This window comes from Argiope bruennichi, chromosome 1 (genome assembly GCF_947563725.1).
Source record: "Argiope bruennichi chromosome 1, qqArgBrue1.1, whole genome shotgun sequence".
In the NCBI taxonomy this organism is placed as follows: domain Eukaryota; kingdom Metazoa; phylum Arthropoda; class Arachnida; order Araneae; family Araneidae; genus Argiope; species Argiope bruennichi.
The window spans coordinates 151,171,235-151,199,083 of NC_079151.1; the positions used below are offsets into that span (position 1 = coordinate 151,171,235).

The following is a 27,849-nucleotide window of genomic DNA, read 5'->3' on the forward strand; positions in this document are numbered from 1 at the left end:
TAGTTATTAATGCATATATTTTATTTATATTTTCCAGTAATATATCACAGTGATGCAAATGCAAGTACCAAAAGTCTATCAGCTCTCAGCTGGTCTAATTTTTGGTATCCATTTAGTTAGTCATTTTGTTGGATTTATTATAAGAAAAGGAACTGTTTGAAAACACAGGTAAGAACAAATAGGCTTAGTTGCCTGGTTTTGTGTTTATTTATACTGAATTGAATGTCTAAATCTGGAATTATTTTTAATATATATTTTTTAGATAGAATTAAGAAAATATGAATGCATTTATGTATGTGTGCAATTTTGTAGAAATGTATCTCTGATATTGTGTAACTAATGTTATTACAATTCTAAAACAAAGATTAAAATTGCATTTAGCTAAAAATTTTAAAATTGTTGAATTTGATTTACAATTCTCTGACCTGTTGTCATTTATGTTATTCTTATATCCTTCATTAGTGCACATCAATATTTATCATAGCATGAAATAATGGAATAGTTGTTTTTCTTATTTAATTACAGCACAGTTTTCTTTCAGATGAATTGTTTTTTAATATGCATTTTAAATGTTATATAAAAAGGGTAAATTAACATACTCTGAAGGAAAACAATTCTTAAATTTCATTGTTGTATTCTTTAGCATTCAAGTATATATTAAGAAATTAATGAACTATATACGATTTATTTATTTTATTTTGCTAATTATCATTTGATTTCAAATTATAAAGAAATTAATTAAAAAGATTTTTTATCTGGATTAGTTGCTTTGTTCAGATCAATATTTTTAATGGATATACTTTTATTCATCATATGGGATGATAATAATACTTACAAAAGAACCAATATTTTTTAATGATAAGTTAAGGAATTGCAAGGTACAAAATGGTATAAAAATTTAAATTTCAAGAAACAGGTGTTAAAATTAATCTCTGATATAAAATTACTTACAGACTGATGATTAATTTCTTTTATTATTATTATTATTTTACTCAATTTTTAATTTGTATAATCAAGATTAAAAGCCCCACTTTTTTTTTATTTGTTTATAATAATTTTCAGTCATATAGTTATATCCATGTATATGCGATAGATATTAAAATTGATGCAGCTATACCCAAACAGTACCAATTATCAAATACATCAACATGAGTACCACATAGGCTTAACCATCCAAGCAATCAGAATTTAAAAAAAAAAAATCAATATTCATTTCTTCAGTAACTAATTTCTTAATAGCCACCTTCAGTAACTATTCCTTAACTGACTGAGATAAATTTCAATAAAATATTTTATGCATAGTTTGGTAATAGAAAATGTATAAGGATGTGTCACAAATTATTTGTAGACTTCCACTATGCATTTTGATCTGACAAGTATTTTTATCTAGTGAGTTGTTTATCAAACTATCTGTTTTTAAAATTTTATTTTTATTCCATTACGTTATTTAACAAAATAATATTATTATAGAGTTGTACTTGTATTGTGATTATTAATGATAATTTTTCTATAAAATTATTTACTTATTTCTGAATGAATCATTTAAGGTTCTTTCAATTGTGTTTGTAATCATTTAATATTAAAAACATCATTTTTTTCCCATCATTCTATTTTGAAAATAGTGAAGTGTCAGTTACACTTCCCCTTTAAATAAAGATTCTGTATTTGTAATTTTTTATTGAATGAAATATTTTGTAGAAGAAGATTAAAGAGTTCTCATTGATTTCTTAAATTATTCTATAGATCTTTGTCCATGATAGATTTAATTTTTATGAACTGTTAAAATATAGAGATTTATTTACATATCAGTTTTTATTATTATTTACTTGTCAGCATTTCTTCTGATTATGAAAATCTTTATGCATATAACTGTAGCAAACATGATTTTATGTTAATTTTGCATTTAGAATTACTAAGAGTTGCACTTGCTTTCTTTTATTCAAATTTTGATAACCTTATATTCTATTTTTAACATGTAATAATTTTTTACTAGTAAGTATAAATTTAATTTATGTTACTTTTAAGAATACAAAAAAGTATCAAAAGCACAACTTATATGAAATAAGAAATTATTGAATTAAGTATTAATTGCAGCTCTATGTTGGATGATCATAATTACGATTTTTAAATATTTTTAATGTTTTCACCAAATTTATATATTAATTTAACTAATCTATATAATATAATATTAAATAATCAGTTAATGCAATGAGAATTTTTAGGATAAAATAATCAAATCATGTAAGAACAACTTATAAGGATGTTTATATTCATTTATTTTATGACTAATTTTGCATTCCTAAACAAAATAAAAAGGTTAATCTTGTTCAATCTTATACGTTTTTATAACAAATTATAGCTATTTTTTTATTTATTGATTTAATTTAATTTTCTTTCATTGTCAATAAGCTGCTTTGAATATACATTGAGCTAGGTGCAAGCTTTCCCATGTAGCTTTTCTTTCCTCTAGTGTTCATGACTTCTACCTTAAACTGACTTCTCAATAGGAATATAATCTTGGTCATAAATGTGTCTGTACTAAAATTACAGATGATGAGTACATCCACTTCTTCAGTTAAAAAAATATATTTGAACCATAATAATGTTTTTAAGAATTAAATCTGACATGTTTTACAGTACTTGCATTATTTTATCATTCAATAGAAAGTACTTAATCTAAATTAACAATTTAATAAAAAAGAAAATTTGATAATTATAAATGTTTTTCCTTTTGAAACAATGAATGTAAGCTGTTATAAAAGGCACAACTAATAGATAGAATAATTTAGAATTTATCAAAGTCCATCAAATAATTCATATAAACAAATGTTGCATGGCACATATAATTAGAATTCAATCCAAACAGTTGAAAAGACTCTGAAGACTCTTTTAATTGAAATGGCTCTTACATTAAAAAAGCTAACATCTATCAACTATGAAATCACTGATTACTTTTTCAGAGCTTAAATGTTCAGCGGAATTAAGTTTTAAAAAATGTGTCTGTGAAATAATAATCTTATTTACAGTATTTTTTAAGTACTATTTGATGAAACAATGAAGTAAGTTTGAACTTCGTTTCTATACTGGTTTTTTAAGGAAACTGATTTAAGAACGAAATTAGAATCTTGCTTCAATTTATATTTATTAGAATTTCCTAAAAGTCACTTTCAGTTCTATTAATGTGATATGTATATTTCTTGATTTTTGTCATGTCTTATTTCTTTTATTAATATTTTGTTCTTTCTTAATAGGTTTGCTTTTACAATGAGGATAATAACTGTGTTGAATCTAAATGTTGTTTCCCTTTGTATGGATTTTCTGCAGAAATTAAAACTACTCTTAAAGGTAATTTATTTAATTTAATATAGAAAATATTAATTGTCTGTAATATGAACTTGTATTATCTTTTTTTATATAATTCTTTTATAATTCATTTTTTGCTCCTTGAATATGAAAGAAATTAATATTTTAACTCTGATAATTCTGATTTCCCTATGTGACTGATTTCAGACAGCTGAAATTGTTTTATTTATCTTTAGTAATTACAACATAAAAACATTATATAATTGTTTTGAGCTAATGAAAGTTCTATAAATGCTATTCATGGGTTGATCTGTATTCTTTTAGTGTGTGCAATTTTGTATTATTCATAGGTTATAGTGATTTAATTATTCAGAAAATAGTAATTTTTCTTATAATATTACTTTTGAAGGAGAACATAGCTATCACCATCTCTATTGATAATATTCAATTTGAATTTGTTTGATTGCTTTAAAAACATTTAATACTATTTCTTTTTGTGATTACTTTATGCAATACTATTATTACTTATTAATTATAGTTAAATTTCATATTGGTATAAATTGATAACCAAGACAGGCATTGTGGAAGACATAAAAGTAATAAAGCAGTTTTATAAATGTGCATTAAAATTATCGTTGAGCATGAAAGGCATTAAAAATAATCTTTAAGATAAAGATAGTTATAATAATTAACAATATTTTTTTACTTATGGTGCCTAAAAGTACTATTCCTTTTGCATACATATTCTATTAATTAAAAAAAGACTGTAAAGTATTATTCTACTTATTAATGACTTCAAATTAAATATAAATAGTTAAATGACTTAGCTAAATTTTTTATACATATGTTATCTGTAATGAGTTATAAAATAATTAAAATGAATTATTTTCTGAGAGTTAAAATTAATTATTGTTTAATTAATTATAACAAATGTGTTACATTCAAATTGTGATTCAATACTGCACCATAGATTAATACATTAAAGATGCATATTTGGGGGGGGGGTAAGGGTTAAAATTCCATGAAATATTAAATATTTTTGTTATTGTGAAATGATGAAATCACTTATTACTATTAAACTATGCAATTATTGAATTGACTTTTTTTAAAAGTCAAAAATGGATTGTGTTGAAGTTGAAATATAATTCTTATTACATACTAATACATATTTATAAAAAATCAGCATTCATTGTGAATAAGATTTACATTAACCCTTATTTTCATTTTGTATAGTATACCATACATACAACTTTATAAAAATATACTACCACTATAAAATAATTTTTAACTTAGTTTTATTAAACGATTTTTATTACAGGTTTTTTTTTAAATTTATTTTTTGATGTTTTTTATAGTGCTAAAAAGCTATCTATATACTTTTTTTTTTTTTTGCTTTTCTTTAGAAAAGCAATCTTGCCACGATAAGGGTTAAATGTCACTATTGTATTATACTTCCCTAAAATTGGATATGTTTAATCTCTAGGTTTTCATGGCTTAAGTATTGGTATTGTTATGATGTTTAGTGTTTCAGAAAGTTCAAACTGTACTATTTTTGATAACAATATGATTACTAATATGATAACGATACAATAACGATAACTGAATGATATGATTTGTCAATAAAACATACTTATTAATAAAGTAAATTAAAAAATATTAAAGTAGATGATTGAAATCCAAAAATAATACTTGTCTTCTGTGGTATGGAAATATTTTTAAACTTTCAATTTTATAAGTAATTTATAAAACCGAATTGTTACATTCAAAAAGGCAAATGTAGTTATGCTTCATATATTGGAGTCTCCTCCTATCATTATCATCATATCCAGGAGCAATTCTTTCATGAATATAGTAATGCTTATCTTTATCTTTAATACTATTTGATTATCGGTAGTTTCTTTCAAACAGCAAACTTGTTTTAAATGTTACCAGTGAATTGAACTAGTTGAAATTTTAAGAAACGATTGACCCAAAACATTTATCTAGTCTTGAGCTAATATTATACATATGGAACAATTATATAGTTCTCTATAAGAATTATTTACCAAGTCTCTTTTATTTTGGTATTCTTGTAAGTTTTTTTTATTTAATTAGGTTAGGATTTTGATTATTTGTATGAAATTTTTTGTCTTTGAGAAACTGAAAGCATGTTTTTTGCATTATCATATTTTAAGAAATTACTTTTCTTGCATTTGATATTATTTTAAAAGTCATAGTGGTTTTTTTTTTTTAATGCAGAATAAATATTTTTGTATTCTTTGTTCTATTTCTGTTCAAATAATAATTTTTCATTTTTTAAAAAATTCTTATTATGTTAATAAAGTATTTATACAAAATGTAATTTAATTAATTAATATTTGTGAGACCTCCATGCTCATTCATCTGTTGTAGAAAACTTTATAAGTTTATCTTTATAAATTTAGAATCATTTGTCATTCAGAAGTGCAAGTTCCATGCTTTTTTTGGCAAAGCATGCACCTTTAGGAACTCCAGTGTAGATTATTGACAAATGCTTAAGGTGTAAATCCTTTAGCAATTACCCTATATTTTGTTTCTGTCTATATTTTTTTGCACTGTTCCTTTTGAGTGGAAATCTGACTGTCAATCTGTTGCATTTGCACTTTTTGAAAACTTTTGGAAGTCCCCAAATTAGCTATTCTGTAATGACTCAATTTCGTTTTGTCTGTAGCTCTACATGCAATGTGAAATGGGTTATTTAATAGTTATTAAACTACAAAGGTACTTATTCTTTCATTCTTGCTTATATTTGGCTCCATTTATGGTGTTACTTAATGTTATTCAGAATTTTGAGAATTTCATTGTATGTGTACTTCAGAAATTGTTGGTTTATTTTAACAACAAATGTCATATTGGTTATGATAAAAAGATGGTATTTTCTAAAAAAAAAATTCTATTGTGCAATGTATATCCGTGTGGAATGCAGCTTGTTAGTTCTTTGTTTGCTTTTGTCGTTATGAATATATAATTTTTGAAATTAAATACTTTTAATGTTTGGGTTTTAATGCTGTTTTTTTATTTCAGCATGCCATTTTATCGATTTTTTTCTCTCATATATCACTTTATCTTCTATCGCAAGATCTTTCTGTTTTAAATCCTAATGTTAACATTTAAGGAAATTATTGTTGGCAGTATCAAGAATAACTGTAAAGATATTTATACCTTTAAATGTAGTACATGTTTTTTTAAATTTATGCATGTTTTCATCAAATATAAGATATATTCTTTGAAATGAATGATTCTCAACTATTTTCAATTTTTTCCTTGGACCCAGCTGCTTATTGATGCATTTGGCCTTCAAAAATTATAGTTAAATTTTTCAATAGAATTAGTTTTTTTATATCTATTACAAATAAATCTTTATTGCTATAGTAGCCATTAAGCCCTGAGTTTAGTATCAAAATTGTGTCCTTTTTTTTTTTTTTGTCTCATATTACTTTTTTTGTTTATGAATTCATAAAATTTAGAATTAATTTTTTGTCTAAATAACTGACAGTATTTTAAAATTTTCAAGAAGTATGATGGAAGAAACCTTACATTTACTTGACTTATTAAGAAAATTTATTAATCAATTAAGAATTAATTAAAGCAATTTTCTGAATATAGAATTTTTTAATCTGTAAATCGGTATCTAAATTAATTTATTGATCAAAAGCCCGATATTTAAGCTACTTATATATTTATCACCTCTCAGTTGTAATGTTGCATTTCATAAATAATTATAATCAAAGAGAAAATACAAATTGATTGTAATATATAAAATCAAAATAGGATTTAATTTTAGAAGAATTCATTTGTACTATAATTTTTATTAATAATTTTCTTTTTTCTCTGAATCAGTAACTGCTTCTTTTTTTTTCTTTTTCTCTTGTTGTCTTGTCTTTGCAATTTTTATTTTTGGAAATTCTTCATATGAATAGCTGAATTTAGAAATTAGCATGTAGAAATGATTAGATGGCACATTTGTTATTTGCTTTTGTTTAAAAAATTTTCATTCATCATGTTATCCATAATTATTTTTTTCTCACTTCCTTTACTGACACTGAACTGAAAGTCAATAAGTTGTATGAAACAACTTATTAAGAATTCATAAGTTTTATGAAACAACTTATGAATTCTTTTAGTATCTGTAGTGGAAACCTAAAATTTTGTAATTTGTGACACCAAAATGTACATCTGTTTTTGTTTGTAGTATTAAATATGTTGAATAATTGTAATATTCTAAAATTTGATGTTGGGTATTTTTTTAAATTGCTTTTTTAAAATTCTCAGCAGTAAGGATATCTAACATTATTAATTTTGAAAATAAAATGTATTTTTTCTCTAATAGATGAAATCTAAAAGTTACATGTCTATACTGTTACTTGAAAAATGACATATGAATTTGAGGAAAATGCCTTTATAATGTACAATAAATCCTCTAACTTTACTGATACAGATAATGGCTTCCTCACCTTGAAAGAAAGGTTAAAAAAAACAAAAAAACAGTTTAATATTCCATACATGTAGTTGCCATGACATTGATTCCGTCATTGATATATTTGTCTGTTACAATAATTCAAAATTCATTTGCAAAAAAAAAAAAAAAAAATTGTTCAAAAAACATTTATTTAATAATGATAAACATTGTAGCTGAAGGGAATGTTGCGTGATGATTGCTGACAAGACTTGGTACGTACATGCAGTTTTTTAGTAAAGAAATGAAAAACTTAAATGATTATTGTAACCATTTTTTATTATCATATCTTCAAGAATTTATATAAAAAAAGATTAAATTTCATTCAGCATACGAATGAGTTAATATTTTTTTATCCGATTAGAGGAACTTATTAATGGCTAGTTCACTTACCTTTTTTTAAAATATCCTTAACAAAAGAAATAAAATAATTTAATTGAAAATTCAATGAACGTAACAACTGCATAGCCTATGAAACCGAAGGGTTTAGATTGCTGTAAAAGTTGATGGGTAAAGATATGAACATTCTGCATTTTTCATTAACCTTTAACTATATTTATCATCCTCCCCCCTCCAAAAAGAAAGTACTATCATCATTTTTTGAATATATTATTGTATTGCTTTAATATTAGCAATTTGCTAGTAAATGGACAGTTATTTCAGACATTTAATATCTTATAGACAGTTATGATTAGATTGCTCTTTGGAAACTTGACCTCGGTAAAATTGTATTTGAGTATGTTTGTCTTTATATTCTATTGAATCAAATATAGTACCTCATTCTTTTAAAATGGCATTTTGATTGCTTTGAAAACTTTTATCTACATTTTTATTCGCCTGTAAAATTCACTAAACATATTTATTTCTGCTGCAGGCCATAATAAATTACAAATTTTGAGGGAACCATGAAAGTCTCATGACCCTACAATGTCACTGTATCTGTTGGCATGAAAATCAGCATCACTATAACATTCCAGAATGTTGTTTTGTATTTTTTCATGAAATATTTATAGTGGACCCAAGTATGTACTGAATTCATTTCTTTGGTCTTTCATTCATTAAAGGTATTCTGCAAATGCTGAAAAAACATAACTATGATGTAAGCCAAATCTGGCCTGATGTTCATTTTTAAATGTATTGCACATCTCCTACTAATTTTACACATGGTAATTTTTCTTTGTTTTATTCATTTTCTTTATATTTTTGTGCAAAAGCTCCATTGATAATTGCATTAGAGGTTGCATCTGAACTTTCCAATTAAAATGTTCTTATTATTTTTTATTTAAGTTAATGTTTCCAACTTTATAATAGTTTGTTACAACACTTAGCAAATATGATAATTAGTTAATTATAATTTTTATCTTTATGCATAAAAGTGGATTGTCAAAAAAAATTTCGATTTGCTTGATGCATTTATTTTATCAACTACATTTGAATTCAGATTGTTTATTTTCTTTTTCAACAGCATAAGTATGGATAACCTTCTTTTGAAATTAAAATTGAAATATGTCATTAAAAAAAATCTTTTTCCATGAGAATTAATCCACTGAGATTCTTTTTAAGTTCAAAATTTTTTTCTGTATCTTCATTATTTCTGAAATTGCTGCATGTAAAATTGATCTAATTTTATATTCATGGCATATTATTTAGGTTACGCTTAAATGCATAATTCGGAATTTGATGCGTTAAATGTTGGTCTGTTTAATGTTTTGAATGCTTTATTTTTAACTATGTCCAAAGAAAAATTGTTATGGCAATGACATCACTCTATACATTCTCTTCATTTTTTTTGTAGCTTGTATTGAAGTAATTTTTTTTTTAATTATACTATAATATTGCACAAAATGTTTTTAAAAAACATTGTTTCACTTCAAATTAAATTTTTTTAACTCTTCTAATATTTAATAAAACTTTAAATTTCTTTAAAAATGACTTAATCAAACTGCATGATTATATCATCAGTTATATCTGGTAAAAAAAAGTAATGGTGGCATTATTTTTTCAATAAAATGATTTAAATTTTTTATATGCATAACTGCCAATTAAATTAACATTTCTCCTGTTCAGTGAAGATTTTTTTTAAAATGTACTGTTTATATATTTATTCTACACTAAAATTCTCTAGCAGCTAATTTGTTTCATATCTATTACCGAAATGAAAATAATTATGAACATTTATATTATGCTTATAGAAACTGATTCACAACTTCATTTAACAATAGATGTTGGTTCGGTTCGTAGTGAATATATTGACTTAGTTCAAATCCATCTATCATTATGAATCGCCAGATGTTAATGATTTATCATCTTCCCACACCATTTCTTGAAAATTCTTTAAATTTGTGCATATAGCTTTCCAAATCAAGTTTATCATTTGGAAAATTCTCCCTCTATTTTTTTTAAGTTCATTTTATCGGATATGTAATCCAACAACTTCTTGTTCTCCCAATGCACTTTTTACTTAGTATGTAAACTTCTGAATAGTCATTTATAATTTTTTCTAAACATATTGTTTTGTAAACCTTGTTTTGTGATTTTCATCTAATCGTCATTTGTTGGCTGAAAGTATGCTTTAATAATTGATACATTTATATTCATCAGAGCTTCTTGAATAACCCTTTTTTTCCCCCTCTAATTTTTTGAATTGTATTTACAACACTTAAAATGTCATTTTGGAACATTTAGAAGGCATTTTAATTCACTCATTTCTAATTCATATTCCATTGATTATTTCAGTTTGTATTCCTTATTTTTTGTTCTCTTGTATTGTTTATACATTTTCATTGGAATATCTTATAAAAATTTAGCACTTTTAAATTTGTCTTTCTCTTATCTTCCATATTCATCTTATGAGACTGAGCAATCAGAAATTGTAATTTTGATAGTCATAAATTTTTGCAATTCATATAGCCTTACCTTTAACAAGTTTTGTGCATCTTATTTAGTTTACAGTATTTTAACTGATGTTAGATTGTTTATTAAATTTTATGTTGGAAGGGCTTGGAATTGCCTTCTCTTTCTGAACTTATCTAAAGTTCTTCCAAGTTAATTACCTCCATCTTCTTCTACTTAATTTCTTTCTCCTTTTTCATTATATTTTTAATTAATGTTTTTTGATAGTGGTTTGTGAGATTACTGTCTTTAATTTGGGCATATATTTTATTAATTTTAAAATATTTCTATATTTTTTATTTATTGTATACATTATGCCAAATTAATTCTATCCTTTTTATTATTAAAATTTTATATTGTTTACCTTTTGGTATTTGAACAATAAATCCTAACCCATTGTTTTTCATTTTTAACTGAAGTTTGTGGCATGATTACTGGGACTGAAATTAATTTCTTCAGTCATAACTTTTGTTAAAAAGCATATATAGTATTTCAATATAAAGGAGTTGAATGCCTTAACCTACTCTTTTCTGACATCACAGAACTAATTGCAAGTTTTAAGAATGTGAAAAAGTGTAAGTTGGAAAGTGTTAACTAATATTTTTTAAATATTTAGCAACTTTCACCTTCTGTTTGCACTAAATATATAAAATTAAAATAAGCTATACATGTATTAATAGTGTTCTTTAATCTTTTTACTTTAATGAATATTTTTCATTGTTTATGGTAACGTCAATTGCTCCAAAATCATATGTATTGAAATATAATTAATAATTATAATGAGATAATATTTTAGATGTAACTTTAATTATATGCCATCTGTTTGTGTTTTCATATTGGCAATTTTTACCTTTTTATGGCATTGTGGATTTGGGAAAAGGATAGATGTTATTAATGCACAACTCCCTCAATCCCCTGTTTTATAAAGTTAATCTGTAACTATATTAGTAATTTATATTTATTTAATAGTTATTTAATTTAACATTAATTTAGTATAAGTTTACTGAAAATGACAAAAAAAATTTTAGATAATGTCATTGAAATATCAAATATATGGAACAGATATTGTTAGTTACAAATTTTTTAATGCCAAAAAAAACCTCATTTTAAATTTGTTTACAAAATGCAAATACAGTTGAAATCATTTGAGAATGGGAACTTGTTTTATTTATACTGTGTTTACTACTGATTTATTATTTTATGTAGTGCTTCTTGTCAATAATTTGCATTGAATTTGAAGTCATTGTGAGTTTAAATTGAGAGTCTAATTTAAAATATTACGAATGAAAGTGCAAATCAAATAACATTCTAATTTGAAATGACAGTAATAAATGAACTCACTTTTTATAACAGTGAGTTAATATTATATCAAATAGTTTAGCAACTTTATTGTGCAGACATTATTTATAACTTTTCCTCATTGTTTGTCAATTGACATATATCCATTTTTTTATTAAAATGTAGTTTACATGTGTTTTCTGCATTATCAAGTTGCAATATCTAAACGCATGCTTTTTTTTTTTCCCCTTCCTTTTCTATTTCTTAGATGGAAGTCCATAATGGATTTTTTTTTTCTGACTCTGTAAGCATTGTGGATTTCATTTCTTTGAATATTAAATGTTCCTTCCAAAGCTAAAAATTTTGAAATTACTTGTGATATTTATCTGTAGGAAAAATTTTCTAATGTTAATTATTTGAAAGTGCTTGGAGTTAATTACTGAAAAGTTAAAAATTGGACCTTTTTTTTTTTTTTTTGCTGTTGTTTTTATTATTGTTTTTCAACAAGGGGGGGGAGGAAAAGTATGATGATTTTGTGTAATTGGCATTTCTCATCACTTGACTCATTACTGCATCTACCCCAAAATACCAACTTGCCTTTATTTTCAGTAACTTTATTGTTGTTTACTGTCAATGATTTAATAAATTTTTATAAAGAATTTTGATCCATAAGATAAAAAATATAATAATTCCTTTATCAGATCATTTTTTGCTCTGTCATGCGTATTATCAATTGTTGATGGCTGTAGAGATGTAATCAAAAGAGAAATGTTTTTTAGTAGATATTTTGAATTGTTATCAGGACAATGTAGATTAAAGCTTCATAGTATTATCACCAGAACCAACCATCTCCTTCCATAGCGGCTGAAGTGAATGAAAAAAAAAACTCTTTGTGGGTTTTAAAATATTTGTTTATGAATAAAATTAATCAAAACTGCAAAATTTAAATTTGTTGAAAGATGTGTCTATTTTGATGTGATACTTTCATGATATTTGAATGATTCATGAATGATTTTATAGTGCAGAAGTATAACTTTCGCAGTACTTGTGGTCCAATGCATTACAATTTCGAAAATAAAAATTTTTAACACTTTCTGCCTTTATGCATGCTTCTAAATTATTTTTGTATTATATTGTCCTTAAAACTTTTCTCACTATGGATAATAATTCACCACAATCATTCGGAAATGGTTGAGTGAATTGTCGTATAAGGTTTTCAGTTATCGCCGAAACGAATCAGTTAGATAGTTACTGACCATATGGCAAGGTTTACGACTCCGTGTTTGCCGCATTCTCTCGCAATAGCATTATCTTTTTCGAAGTAGAATTCAGATTGCAGGTCAAATGAAAGCACACTCCAGCGACGTTAATTCCTTGTTCTATACATTTGTGTTTTAAATAAAATGATAAAAGGAGTAGAGGGGAGGAGAAGATAAGTCGCAGGTTACCATTTTTTTGTTGGATATGGGCTCTTCAGGTTGCAGAAGCGGGTGCAGTGCATCTGCCCTGATTGTTCTCCTGAGTGTATTCTGCTTGTAGAGAATTGAATCTTTTCACTCCTGTCTCAATGAGGAGAAGGGTGAAATCCTCTTGTTTTCCGCACTCAATAATGTGATGTTGGTGGAATATGAAATCGAATCGGTCTGTCCACTTATCATTTTTTGTTTTGAAATTAATGTGTTTTTATTTATACAATGAAAGTATAGTTTTATCTACGCATTTTTAAATTTATATTTTCTTTCAGAAATTATTAATCATCAGACTGCGTCATTTTCTTAAATAACTATTTAGATGCGATGTTTGCAAATGTTGATATATTTTTCAAGCAAAGTGAACTGATATTGTATGTTATACGATAATAATATTGATTTAATAAAAATCTGTGATCGTAAAAATAAACACGCAAAATTACAAAAAATAGGAGATGCAATAGAAAATGGACTGATTGCCAACTCACTGAAATCGCGTGATAACGCAGCTGGAGGTTTAATATCTAATACAGCGAAGATGACCGGCTTTTATGGAACACCATTTAACTGAAAATAAAACTGTCTTGAATGTTTACTGGGCATTTTTTTTTTTTTTTTTTTTTTGTATACTTAGGGGGGGGACTCAAAAGTTTTTTTATAAAACCATAACTTGAATTTCTGTTTTTTAGCTATTTGCGTTTTTGAGATGTAGTATTTTCATGCGCAATTATGAATAAATATATTTATGAATTTCTCCCAAAATTGCATTTTAGTTTAAGAGTTCGTACTGTATTTCATCTTCTACCTCTTTCTTTTTTTTTATGTGAAATACTATTTGATTTCGAATTTTTGGCCATTAAAATATTTTGTTTTCGTCCGCGAAAATCAATTAATTTTAGTCTCATCATTCACTTTGTCATTTCATTCCATGGAAATCGAATTTTTATGTGGTTTAACGAATCGCCCGAATGTTGTTTTAGTTTATGATAATTAAGATTAATATAATTATAAGTGAACTAAATTTATTTGCATCGAAATTGCAAGGTTTAATTTAGCTTTTTTATGCATATAAAAAATTCCGTTTATTTTCAGAGCTGAAATGTATATTAATTATTGGTTAGTTGAAATGGGCATAATTTGCAAAAGGGGCTGCTGATTCTTCATATATAAAATCAAGGTATAATCCTATTTATAAGTCAACGAGTTTTCATATTTCTTATTTTCTTCTCCGTTTATAGCCTGCATCGTTTATATTCCACATATCAATCTTTACTTACATTTTTTTTAAGGTTTTTTTTTGTTTGTCACTTATTAAGTTTTTATGGGAAATATTTACGTCCTTCCTATCTCACCTCCTCCCTCTATTCTCCCCTCCTCGGCAAACCAATGCATCTGGAAGGACATGCATTTTACACAGTAGCTCCTGAATTATGTTAATTCTGTTACTTTCATTATGTTCATTAACTTAATGCTCCAGCCAAAAGTGTTTAGATTTAGATTATTGTAGACTTCTAGGAGATAGTTAGAATCCATTGTCATCTTGAAAAAGATGAAGAAAAGTATCAAATTTCGTGCATTTGTTTCTTTGCATTTGTAAATTCATTCCCCTGCAGGGTGTTAAAATGATCTGCCGCCTTCTTTGTAAGTTCCTTTTTTGTTTTAAGTTTAAATTAGTATTAGATACACAAATGCGATGCTTCGGCTATAAAAGTTGCGTAGTTACATCGGATCCATCGGATCCGCATAAAGAATAATGACTGATTTATCTGTTTATGAACACCTTTTCAAACTTTTCGCGGGCGGGAGAAATGTTTTATGATGAGTGAATATTTCATTACTCCTTTCCCCCAAAGTCCTTGAACGGAAGGGATTGCATTTCATGATGTTGTATGCTAGCTTCATAAAAGGGAGGGAGGAGGAATGAGTTGTGGATATGATCTTTTGGTTATTTATGACTCTCTGTTTTCGCAAACATTCAGAAATCCGTTGGTGATTTTTTTTATGTTATATTTTGTTCATATTTATGTAACCAATGTATTTTGAATATTTGTTTCATCTTCAAATTTACTGGTAAATATTTTGTACAACTGCAGAAAGTAGCCATTGCGCATGTGTGTCCAAAAACAATTTTCGCGCGAATTTCATATTCTCTTCTGATCCTGTCTTGTCAGTAAAGTGTGTGGTGGCTATAATAGCTGTGTGTGTTCCGTGAGATGTTCTGTTATCCTTGCGAATCCATGAAAATTTTACTATTCTGTTAAATTTATTCATTAATTTAGAATGGTTATGCGTTAATATTATTAAGTCGTTCGTAATTATTATTATTCGTTAAAATAATTAATTAGTTAAGATTCGTTAATATTATTAATATCTCTTATGTAGTTGGTATATCTGTACGCCATTATTTGATTTTTTTTTTTTTTTTTGAGTCTCTCCTACCCTTTATTTTATTTTTAATTTTATTTTTTTTTTCGTTTAATTAGTGAAATTCTCATTGCATCTATGTTGTCTTTTATGTGCTTTAAGAAGAAACCTGTCCTCTTCTCTTTTTTTATTATATAATATTTGTTTTTTCTTTCTTTCCTGTCCAAGAGTGGAACAAGCGGCATTGACTTGCTTTTTGGAAGTCTCTAGCATAGCATTCCGGCTCCCTATTTCTCTGTTTTGTTTCTTGGCTTAGGCTTTATTCTCCTCTCCTAGTTCTTTTAACTCTTCCTGAATTTCTTTTTCACGTTATAGACATTTATTTGCAGGTTATGATAGTTTAAAATTGAAGTTAAAACGTTTTCCTTTTCCTTTCGCACTTATTGTCATAGAAAGAACCTGTCCTCTTCTCTTTTATTATATATTGTTCTTTTCGTTCTTTCCTGTCCAAGAGTGGAACAAGCGGCATTGGTTTGCTTTTCGCAGCCTCTAGCATAGCATTCCGGCTCCCTATTTCTCTGTTTTGTTTCTTGGCTTAGGCTTTATTCTCCTCTCCTGATTCTTTTAATTCTCCCTTGAATTTTCTTTCAATATTGTATTTGTTAGCGTAGATGGTTGTGAAAAAAAATTTAGTATATTTAATGTTTATAACAGTGTGTAATATCGTGACTGAAAAATTTTTCGCATTAAAAGCTTTCTGTAGGATTTCGTTTAGATTAACTGGTAAGTATTGTTCGTCATTTTTTTAAACTGTAATTAAATTTTTTTATATCTTTTAGAACATATGAATTGTACAAATGTTAACCTTTTTCGTCTGTGGTGTTAAGTCGTTTCATTATTTACTTATTTTTTAAAACATTTTACCTTTTTAGTCAATTTTTTTATTAATTGGAATATGTGTGATACCTCAAATTTGTTATTTATGATTCTTGAGTGTGCTTGATAAATTTGTGCGGGTTAAAAAAACGGATGAGTCCTTCATTTTATTTAGAATATGTTTAGAGGCCATCTGAACTGTTATAGATGTTTTTATCTGAATGATAGGAGAAATTTAATCTTGGTTATTTATTTGCATTTTCCCACTTTTTTATTTTTCTGCATTCTTAGTTTGTGTCAGTTTTCTCTCTTTATTCTGTGTTAGTGTGTTTTGAAATTTGTAAATATTCGGGTATGAAATTTGTATATATTTTCTGCAAATTTTAACATTTACGAACTGAAATCGTTTGTAAAATATTTTCTAAATGTCGTTTTTTTTTTAAAAAAAAATTCAATTTATTATATTTGTATCTTTATACATAAATATTAGATTGCCTAAATGCTTTTCTGTTTATTCAGTGCATTTTTATGCAGTTCTGAAATTTCATAATATTATAATCCAGTCTGTTTTGCTGTACCTTTTGAATTTTGTATTAAATTTGAGTAAGTCTTACTCTAATAATATTTAATAGTTTTCTTCAACCTTTGTTATGTATTTTTTCATATGCAACAGCTTCCGTATTTGTCCCCGTAAAGTGTTTAGTAAGGTATTTATTTCTTGTTAAAAGCTTTCGTGCTAGTAATTACTGCAATACTGTTTTGCAAATTACATTATTATTGTTTTGATGAAGTATTAATTAGAAAAAATTATCATGTTTACCAACCTTTTTTTGTCTCCTGTCATGCCTTTAAATATATTTCTCAGATTTTATCCTTAATAATTTATTCTATTGCTTGATTTTTCATCTTTTGATTCTTATATCAATTGAACATTTATCCAGAATCTTTATTTTGAATGTCTGCAAGAAAAAACTGAAATTAGTTTCCTTTCAGTGTTATTTTTATTGAAACTCATTCTGGACAGAGTTCTAATCTTTTGAAATTACATATTTGGACTAGAGTGCTTTTGCTTTTTTCACTCCCAAATTTATATTGGCTGTATTATTTTGTTACCTTACTTATACAGCCCATTCATTATATCCTTTATTTTATTGATGCATATTTCGACTTTTTTTCTCATATCATCTGACTTTTATTATATCATGTGAATATCAACTGAGAGCTTCTTTGATTGTATATATAAATGTCCCTTGATCAATGATTTGTCTGTTTATCAGATTATTAATTGATTATTTTGTGTGTGTGTGTGAGTATTGAAGAAATTTACTTGAATGTGGTTTTCTCTTCCAATTCATAATTCCATAAGTAATTGTAAGATATTAGAAACCTTTTATATTTTTTTCATGTTTTTGTTGATTATTTTATATAGTTACTGTTGACATCCCTGAAATTCGAATTCATTCTGAATTAATTTACAATGAATTTTGTTTTGTTTTCCCTTGATCTCTTTGTGAGTTTTATGGGATTGATTTTGAAAGTGTGAATTGTGTGTTTATGTGGATTATCGATTTTTCTGCTTCTTTTCTATAGAAGTTGATAAACTTTAATTAGACATTCATAACTTTTTTGCATCTATTTTATTAGAAATTTCTTTGAAATTCACATTTCCCTTTATTTCTTTATGAAATTTATGGGATTTTTTTTTCTTTCGTTCTTTGATATATCTTAAAAATTGTAGTTCTGTTTCTTAGTACAGTCTTAGTATTTATACTTTTTTGAAATAAGCAATTGTCTGGTGATTATTATTATATGCTTTTTTTTATTCATAAAGCATTGTTATTTTGTCTTTTTAATGTATATTTAAACCTCTTTGCTTTACAATTTTATTTAAATATGCATCTTTTAAATTTTTTATTAGTTCATATTCACATATTGAGTCTTGAAAGTTTCTCTTGTGTAGAATTCTTATATTTCAATTGCTATGCATGATTTCTAATTGTTTGATTATTGACTATTAAGATTCCTGTGTTTTATTCCAAATCTTATCCTTCAGTATAACAAATTGTTAAACATTGAAGTTAAGTTTTGTTATTTTTGTTAATTTCATTTAAATTATTTGTACTATGCAAACCATTATTTCCTATAATTGGCATTTTTCACAGTTTAATTTTGTTTGTCGTATGCTTTTCAGTTTTGTTTCTTTGTTAGTTTATCAGTCATCTCACTGATATCAACTGAAAACATATTTTAAGCTGTGTATAATATTCCTTTGCTCATGAATTTGCTCTAGATTTTTACTATCATTAGATTGAATCACTTATTAATAATTTGATTATTCAATAACCTAAAATGAATTTATTTAAATTCTAAACTAAATTTATAATAGGTTTCTTTATAATAAGTCATAATTTCCATGTTTATTTTTTCCAGCTTTTATTCTAATGTTTTGGAGACATTGTGTTTTTTAATTGAATATTGTAGAAATTTGTCTTGTTTCCCTTTATCTCCTTGCGAGATTTATGGGATTTACTTATAATTTACTTAAGTTTGATTTATGGAGAATCTCCATTTACATGAATTTCTTTCAATATTAATTTGAACCTTAAATAAAAATAATTATCTCTTGATTCCATCTAGTGAATTGAAAACATTCATTGTCTTTTTTCAACTTTAATATATGAAAAGTTTGTAAGGTAAATTTTGTTTAAGATGAATTCCTTTATAAAGAGTGAAAGGCTTTATTTTCATATTTTTTTATCTGAAATTCCGAGATTCATGGGACTTTCTTTTTTCAATGTGGAATCTTCTTTCATTCTTCGTCGAAACCCCCTTTCTTCGTACTCTATTGTGAACTGGAGCTGCAGTCTGCCAATATTAATGTGCTTTTTTTTAATATGAAAAAGTTTTTTGTATGTCTGCTTTTATTTATTGTCTATGTGAAATGTAAAATAGTTGCTCTTTTTTTTATTTTATTTAAATCCAAATTCATTATTTTCCCTTTTTATTTATTTTTGACTTGTAATCTTTGAGATTTTGCTCATGTTTATGAAATTCATTCAGACATTCAAAATCTTTGCAATGAATATTGTCGTTTTATGAACCTTGTGTTTGTTATTCCAGTATATCCTAGTTATCAGTGTCAGCAGTTTTTTGTTTCACTTTTGAAACCCTTCATTTTCCCCTTAATCTCTTGAGTGATTGAGGTTTATGGGAGTAATATTTAATTCTTTGTTTTTTCTTATATTTATCGATGATATGCTTTTGCATGTAATTTTTTTAATGCTGTGTATGTGGCGTTGTTCCTAAAGAAATTAGTCAGCCTATGCATTAGAATGACATGAGGTGTTTCAGCAAAACTGTGGATCTCTATAATTGGAGTAAAATTTTTTCATTTGTCATATCGATTTTTTTTTTCCTTTGTATAATAATTCTAAAATACCATCCAAAGAATTTAGTATAAATTGATTCATTTAATAGTTTTATTAGTCTTTTGCATTATTATAATCTTTTTTGCTGTAAGGCTATTTAATATTAGAATCTAGTTATATGTTGACTTCATGCATTGACATTGTTATTTATTCTTCTGCAATTGCATTTTTTTTAAATCTATGTTGTTTTGTCCTGAAATTTCACTATATAACCCAGTCTGCTTTTGTTGTATCTTTTGATTTTTGTATTAAATTTGAGTGTATCTTACTCTAATGATACGTAATAGTTTTTTTTAGGATTTGTTGTAATGTATTGTTCCATGCACAGCATCTTATTAATTTGTCTATTGGTAAGGTATTTTTTGCCTATTAAAGGTTTTCATGTTATTAATTAATTCAGTAACTGTTCAGTACTGTTTTGAAAATTGTATGCTTATTGATTTGGTGAAATATTAATTTTAAAAAGAAAATAAGGAAATCTATTTACCATTTTTTTGTCTCATGTCATTCCTTAAAATAGATTTATTGGGATTATACTTAATAATGAATACAAAGATTTCATACTATTGCTGGTATTTTCATCTTTCTTGCTATGATGTTTATGTGAATTGATCATTGATGAAGAATCTTGATTTTTAAATGTGTTAACGAAAGAAATGACGTTAGTCTCCAGTCAGTGTTGTGTGATCTTGACATATTCGATGTGAATTGTTTTTCATATTTTTAAAAATTTCATTTTTTAATTGCTTTTCTTGATTGATTTTTTTTTTTCATTGACTTGGATAGAGTTATAATTTTTTTAAAATAATGTATTTGAACTTTTTTTTTTTTTTTTTTTTTTTACACTCACAAGTTTATATGGGTTATATTGTTTTTTTATCTTACTTCTATGGCCTATTCATTATAACCCTGATTGTATTAATACATATATTGACTTTTCTCATATCATCTGACTTCGGCTTTTATCATTTCATGTGAATATCAATTGAGAACTTCTTTGATTGTATATATAAATGTCCTTTGATCAATGAATTGTCTGTTTTTATTATTATCATCAATTATATTAAATTTTGTATTACGAATATTGAATAACTTTAATTGAATGTGATTTTCTACTTAGCTTCCCTTTGGAATCAGAATTCCATAAATATTTAAACAATTTGAAAACCTTTTTACATATTTTGATTTATTAGTTAGTATAGTTACTCTTGATCCATTCTCTGAAATTTAAATTCATTCTGACTCAATTTACATTGAATTGTTTTTTGTTTTCCCTTAATCTCTGTGATTTATGGGATTGTTTTTGAATTTTGTGCTTATGTGGATTATCGATTTTTATGCTTGTTTTCAATAGAAATGGATAGACTTTAAAAAGGCAATCATAACTTGGTTTCATCCATGTAATTAAAATTTTAAATTAGAAATTGCATTGTAATTTGCATTATTTAATATTTTTCCCTTCATTTCTTAATGAAATTCATGGGATTTTTTTTCGTTGTTTTCTTTTTTGATATTTACTAACAGTTTTAGTCTTGTTTTTTTAGTATTTTCTAAGTTTTTATGACTATGCTGTATTTTTATACATATTTAAATTCCTTTGCTTGACTGGCGTTTTTTTTTTTTTTTTAAATGTGCATTTATTATTTTGTGTGAGTGTTGAGTTACATATTGAATCTGGAAACTTTATGTTGTGTTTAATTATTTGATTTTAATTGCTGTGAATGATTTCTTATTGTTTGATTATTGACTTTTAAGTGTTTCTTGTGTGTGTGTTTTCCCTTATATTTTCCTTAAGTCTAATGAATTGTCAAACATTGAAGTTTTGTTTAACTTTTTTTAAAATTTCATTTAACTTATTTTTAAGATGCAAACCATTATATCCCATAATTGAAAATTTTCTCACTTTCATTTTGTACATCATATACTTTCCAATTTTTTCTTTGTTAATTTATCAGTCAACTCTCTGATATCAACTTGAAAATCCTGTTAAGCTGTGTTTGATGTTCCTTTGCTCATGAATTTGCTGTTGACTTTTCTTATCATTAGAATCCTTCACTTAATAATAATTTGAATTTATAATAACCTAAAAGGAATGTATTTAAATTCTGACCTGAAAGTCATTGTTGACATGTTTGTTTCCCCCCACACACACACCTTTCTTTATTTATAATGTTTTGAGGATATTATGTTGTATTTTCTAATTGAATATTGTTGAAATTTGTCTTTTTTTCCCTTTATCTCTTAGAGATTTATGGGATTTACCTATCTTTTATTTAATGAAGTATGATTTATAGAGAAACTCCATTTGTATGAATATTTTTGAGCCTTAATGAAGATAATATCTTGGTTCCATCTACTAAATGGGAAACATTCATTGGATATTTTAAACTTCAATATATTGATTGTATTTTTTTTAAAGATAATTTCTTGTTTAAAAAGAATTTCTTTTTAAAGAATAAAAGGATTTATTTTTAAATTTCAATGAACATTTTTTCTTATCTCAAATTCCAAACATGCATGGGGCTTACTTTTGTACTTTTATATGAAAGTCCAAGATTCTTTCTTTTTTATTCTATTGTGAATTGATCAATAGTTTAGCAATAATAGTATGCTTTGTTTAAATGTCTAAAATATAATTGTGGTTATCATCTGTGTGTTTTCATTTCATTGTCTATTTTAGAAATGTTTAATAGTTGCTCTTTTCTTTTTATTTAAATCTTAATCTATTTTCCTTTTTTATATTCAGTTTTGACTTGCAATTTTTGATTTGTTTTTTCTTATTAATAGACATATGAAATGGAAGTAATGAATATTGTTATTTTGTTAACCTTCTCTTTGATATCGCATTAATTCCAAGTAATCGGTGTCAGCAGTCATGTTTCTTTTTTGAAATCTTTCATTTTCCCCTTAATATCTGTGTGAGGTTTTTGGGGGTGATGTTCAATTCCTGTTGAATTGTTCTATTTAAGGTGATATCCTTTTGCATGTTATGTTTTGAATTATGTTTAGGTGGTTTTGTTCCTAAAGGAATTTATATATCTGTGCATTGTATAGATGTGATACATTTTGGCAGAAATGTTTATTTATTTATTTTTGGAGTAAATCATTCTAATAATATCTTATCTTTTTCTTTAGGCTTTGTTTTAATGTATTGCTCCATGCATAACAACTTAACTTATTTGTCCTTTGTGACTGTTTTGTTATATATTTTTTGTCTCTTAAAGGTTTTAATGTTATTAATTAATTTTTTAACTGTAAAGTACTGTTTTACAAATTGTTTGGTTATTGTTTTGGTGAAGTAATAATATAGAAAATATAATTACCAGCTTTATCTCCTTTTTTTCCCCTGTAATTCCTTTAAATAGATTTATTGGATTTTATCCTTAGTATTGAATAGAAAAATTTCATGCTATTGCTGGATTTGCCATCTATCTTGTGATGCTGCTTATTTTAATTGAACATTGATCAAAGAATCTGCTGATTTTAAATGTATGAATGAAAAAAAATGACATTATTCTCCTGTCAATGTTGTTATCTTCGCATATTTGATGTGATTTTTTTTTATATATTTTGAAAAATTTCTGCTCTTGAAATTGATTTCTTTTGTTGTGGGACTTGGATAGAGTTCTAATCTTTTTAAATAATGTATTTGAACTTAAATTTTTGGGGTTTTTTTTTTACACTTATGAGTTTATATTTGTTATATTATTTTTGGTATCTTACTTCTATGGTCATTTCATTATAACCATGATTTTGTTTATGCATATATTGACTTTTATCATGTGAGCAGAATATCATTTGAGAACTTTTTTGAGTGTGTATATGAATGTCCCTTGATCATTGATTTGTCTGTTTTTCTGATTATCAATTGGATTAAAATTGTTTTTTATTATTATTATTATTATTATTATTTATTTTGAATAACCTTCAATCAATGTGGTTTTCCACTTAGCCCACTTCGGAATCAGAATTGCATAAATTTTTAAACAATATGAAACCTTTTTTCATATTTTGATTTATTAGTTAGTTTAGTTACTGTTAATATATTCTCTGAAATTCAAATTTATTCTGAATCAGTTTACATTGAATTGTTTTTTGTTTTCCCTTAATCTCTGTGATTTATGGGATTGATTTTGAAAGTGTGAATAGTGTGTTTATGGATTATGTTTATTATTGATTTTTCTGCTAATTTTCTGTATAAGTTGATGAACTTTAATAAGGCATTAATAACTTGCTTGCATCCATCTAATTAGAAATTACTTTAAAATTCACATTTCCCTTTATTTCTTTATGAAATTTATGGGATTTTTTTTTTCTTTGGGACTTTTATATATCCTAAAACTTGTTGACCTGCTACTTGGTATTGTCTAAGCATTTATGCTTTTTTGAAATAATCATTAGTGATCTGGTGATTATTATTAATATGCTTATTTTTATTCATAAAGCATGTTTTCCAGGCTTTTACATTTTTAAACCTCTTTGCTTTACTTTTTTTTTCTTTTAATTTGTATTCATCCTTTTTTTTATGTTGATTATTCCATATTGACACACTGAATCTTGAAATTTTCCCTTATGTTTAAATCTTTGTTTTAATTGCTACACATGATTTCTAATTGTTTGATTTTAAGTTCAAGTAACTTACTTTTTATTACCTTAATTGGAAATTTTCTCAGTTTCATTTTGTATATTAAATGCTTTTCAGTTCTTTCATTGTTAGTATATCAGTCATCTCACTGATATCAACTGAAAAAAATTTTTAAGCTATGTTTGTTATTGCTTTGTCATATATTTCCTTTTGATTTTTCTATCATTATATTGTTTCACCTTATAATTATTTAAATATTGCAGAACGTTAAAGGAATGTTTTTTAATTCTGAATTGAATTTATAAAAAGTTTAATAAAATAAGTCATTTTTGACATGTTTTTCCCCCTTTTGTAATTTTTATAGTTATGGGGACATTGATTTTTATATTTGAATATTTTTAAAATGGATGTTTCTTATTTTCCCTTTATCTCTTTGTGAGGTTTATGGGATTTACTTATAATTACTTTAACTTAAGTGTAATTTATGGAGAAGCTCCATTTATATGAATTTCTTTCAACAATAATTTTGAACCTTAATAAAGATAATTCTATCTTGGTTCTATCTAGTGAATAGAAAACATTGATTATGTATTTGAAAATTTAAAATATGAAATGTTTTGAGGATTTTTTCTTTTTTAAAAATAATTTCCTCTTAAAAAATGAAAGGGTTTATTTTCTTATTTGAATGGACATAGTTTCTCTTAAATTCTGAGATCCATGGTACTTTTCTTTTTCTTTTTATTCTATTCTGAATTGAGCATTAGTCTGCCAATATTAATATTCTTATTTTAAATGCAAAAAACATAATTGTTGTTTGCACATTTGTGCTTTTATTTTGTTGTCTTTTATAAATATAAAATTGTTGCTATTTTCTTTTTATTTAAATCTAAATTTATTATTTTCCCATTTAATATTTATTTTTGACTTGCAATTTTTTATAGTTTTTATAATTTTAGTCAGAATCATTCAGATATTGGAAATTTAAGAAATGAATCTGATTGTTTTGTTAACCTTCTCTTTGATATCACATTAATTCTTAGTAATTTGTGTCATCAATTATTTTTCATTTTGCTGCATTTTCTTTTAATCTCCGAGTGAGGTTTATGGGAGTGATATGCATTTCCCTCTGAATTTGCTATATTTATAGATGTTGTCATTTTATATGAATGTTTTGAATTCTGTGTTTGTGGCTTTGTACCGAATGGAATTTTTAAGCTTATGCATTGAATTGATTTTAGATAGATAGATTGACATGAATTGTTTATTTCTCTGTATTTTTTGTAACAATTTTTCTTTTGTCATATAGATAATTTTTCCTCCATATAATAATTCTGAAATACTCTTCTGCATCAAAGTATTTTAGTTTAAAGTTATTCATTTTACAGTTTTATTTGTTATATTTCTCTGCCATTATTGTATTTTTATTTATTTATTTCTTTATCTTCTTTAAAGTTTTTTGATTTCAGAATATAAATATATATTGTTTACGTGTATTGACATTTTTATTTGTTCTTCTGCAATATTTTTCCCCCTTTTTCCAGAGTTGATTGTATTGTTAAAATGTGTAATAAGCATTTAATGGCTTTATTTTGAGAAGCAAAATTTTCTTTTTACACCTGTTATGCAATTATGTTGATTCTGCTTTGGATTATTTTTAATTTTTTTGAAATATGAAATTTTTAAGTATGAAAACCAAGCATTATGTGCTCTGATATTTTTTTGTTTTAGAAAGTTTTTAAAAGATTTAATATCTGTAAAATGTGATGACCTTATTAATGAAAAGGATATAGTTCATGTGTCTGTCTTTTTATATGGCAATTTCTTTGCGTTATTTGCCTTTGAAAGTACCTTTTTAATATGATGTAAACAAATTCTTATAAAAATAGTTTGGAATAACATTCCTGTAGTTTGATTATTATCTTTACTGTGAACATTGGTGGTCAGTACATTATATAATTATTCTGTTTTTATGTTATTGATGATAGTTTATGTTATTACGTGAATATTTTTTTATACAGTGATCTGTGTCCTTACTGCCCACCTCCTTTCAAGTTGTTCTGTGGTTGTTTTATTTAAAGTTCTCTTTATTTCTGAAATCTTTTTTGATTGTAATTTTTTATAATGTTGAATTTTAAATTAAAAAATAGTTTAGTCATTGGAATAATTGGATTTATTTCCTGTTTCTCTTTTTTTTTAATTGCTCGTTATATTATATAATTTTCTTCTTTAATCCCATTAATTCAATTTTATTATAATTGTTGTTATATCTATCTTCATAACATTTAATTGTATTCATTCTTATTTTTTTTTTTCAGGTTTGAAGTTAACTTCAAGTGGAAATAAAGTTTAAATAAATTTTTGTTTCTTTTTAAAAAGAATGATTTTCTTCATTTTTTGCAGAATTAATTTTGTTTTATTTCAAATTTGAGCCAATGTCTTGTATTTTATTTAGTTAAATAAAGATTATTTTCAAAATTAAACACTTTAATTATATGGATTTGTAGGATTGATTAAATTAAATTGAACTATACAGGAAATTTTTTACAGTATAAGAACAGGAGATTATAATTGAATTTTAAACGTATGAAGAAACCTGAATTTTTAAAGTAAAATTTCATTTAAAAGAAATGTCTTATTTAATTGTGAAAAATGAAATATTACAAAAAGATATATATGTGTGTTATATTTTACGTTATATTATATGTACTTAGCTGTCATGACATCAAGGTAAGTGTTTGTATATCCAGTTATAATTGTTGTTTGAAATCTGTTTATAATTTTCTCCCTTCTGTTCTCTTTATTTTCATATATTAATAATGTTATACTATTAGTATTTTTGATTGCATTTCTATATGAAATGAAAAAGAAACTTTTTAAGTGAATTAAGAAGAAAGGAATTATATATTCAAAAAAGAAAAAATAATTGTTTCATATACCCCCCCCCCCTTCATCTGTTGTCTCAATTTCTTTTTTTTTTAACCTATTATATGAAACTTTATTTTTTATTTCTTTTTGAAAAATTTTATTTAGTTATTTAATCTTATAATTTATTGCATTTGAAGCATATGTGCTTTTAGTGTTTGGAGAAGTTTGATTTTCACTATTGCTGTCACTTTTGTTAGAATTTTTTTCACTTATTTCTATGATTCCTTTTGATTTTTAAATATGAAATTTTGGAGT

The 27,849-nt window shown here is 25.3% G+C and overlaps 1 long non-coding RNA gene across 5 annotated transcripts in view; it reads left to right on the forward strand.

Moving 5' to 3' along the window:
• LOC129969767 (uncharacterized) overlaps positions 1–27,149 on the forward strand; it is a 63,666-nt gene extending 36,517 nt beyond the window's left edge. For all 5 annotated transcript variants that reach the window (XR_008784624.1, XR_008784612.1, XR_008784618.1 and 2 more), the window contains 3 exons: positions 38–168; positions 3,252–3,345; positions 26,985–27,149. This is a non-coding gene — a long non-coding RNA (uncharacterized LOC129969767). The remainder of the gene's footprint in view (positions 1–37; positions 169–3,251; positions 3,346–26,984) is intronic.
• The last annotated feature ends 700 nt before the right edge of the window (positions 27,150–27,849 follow it).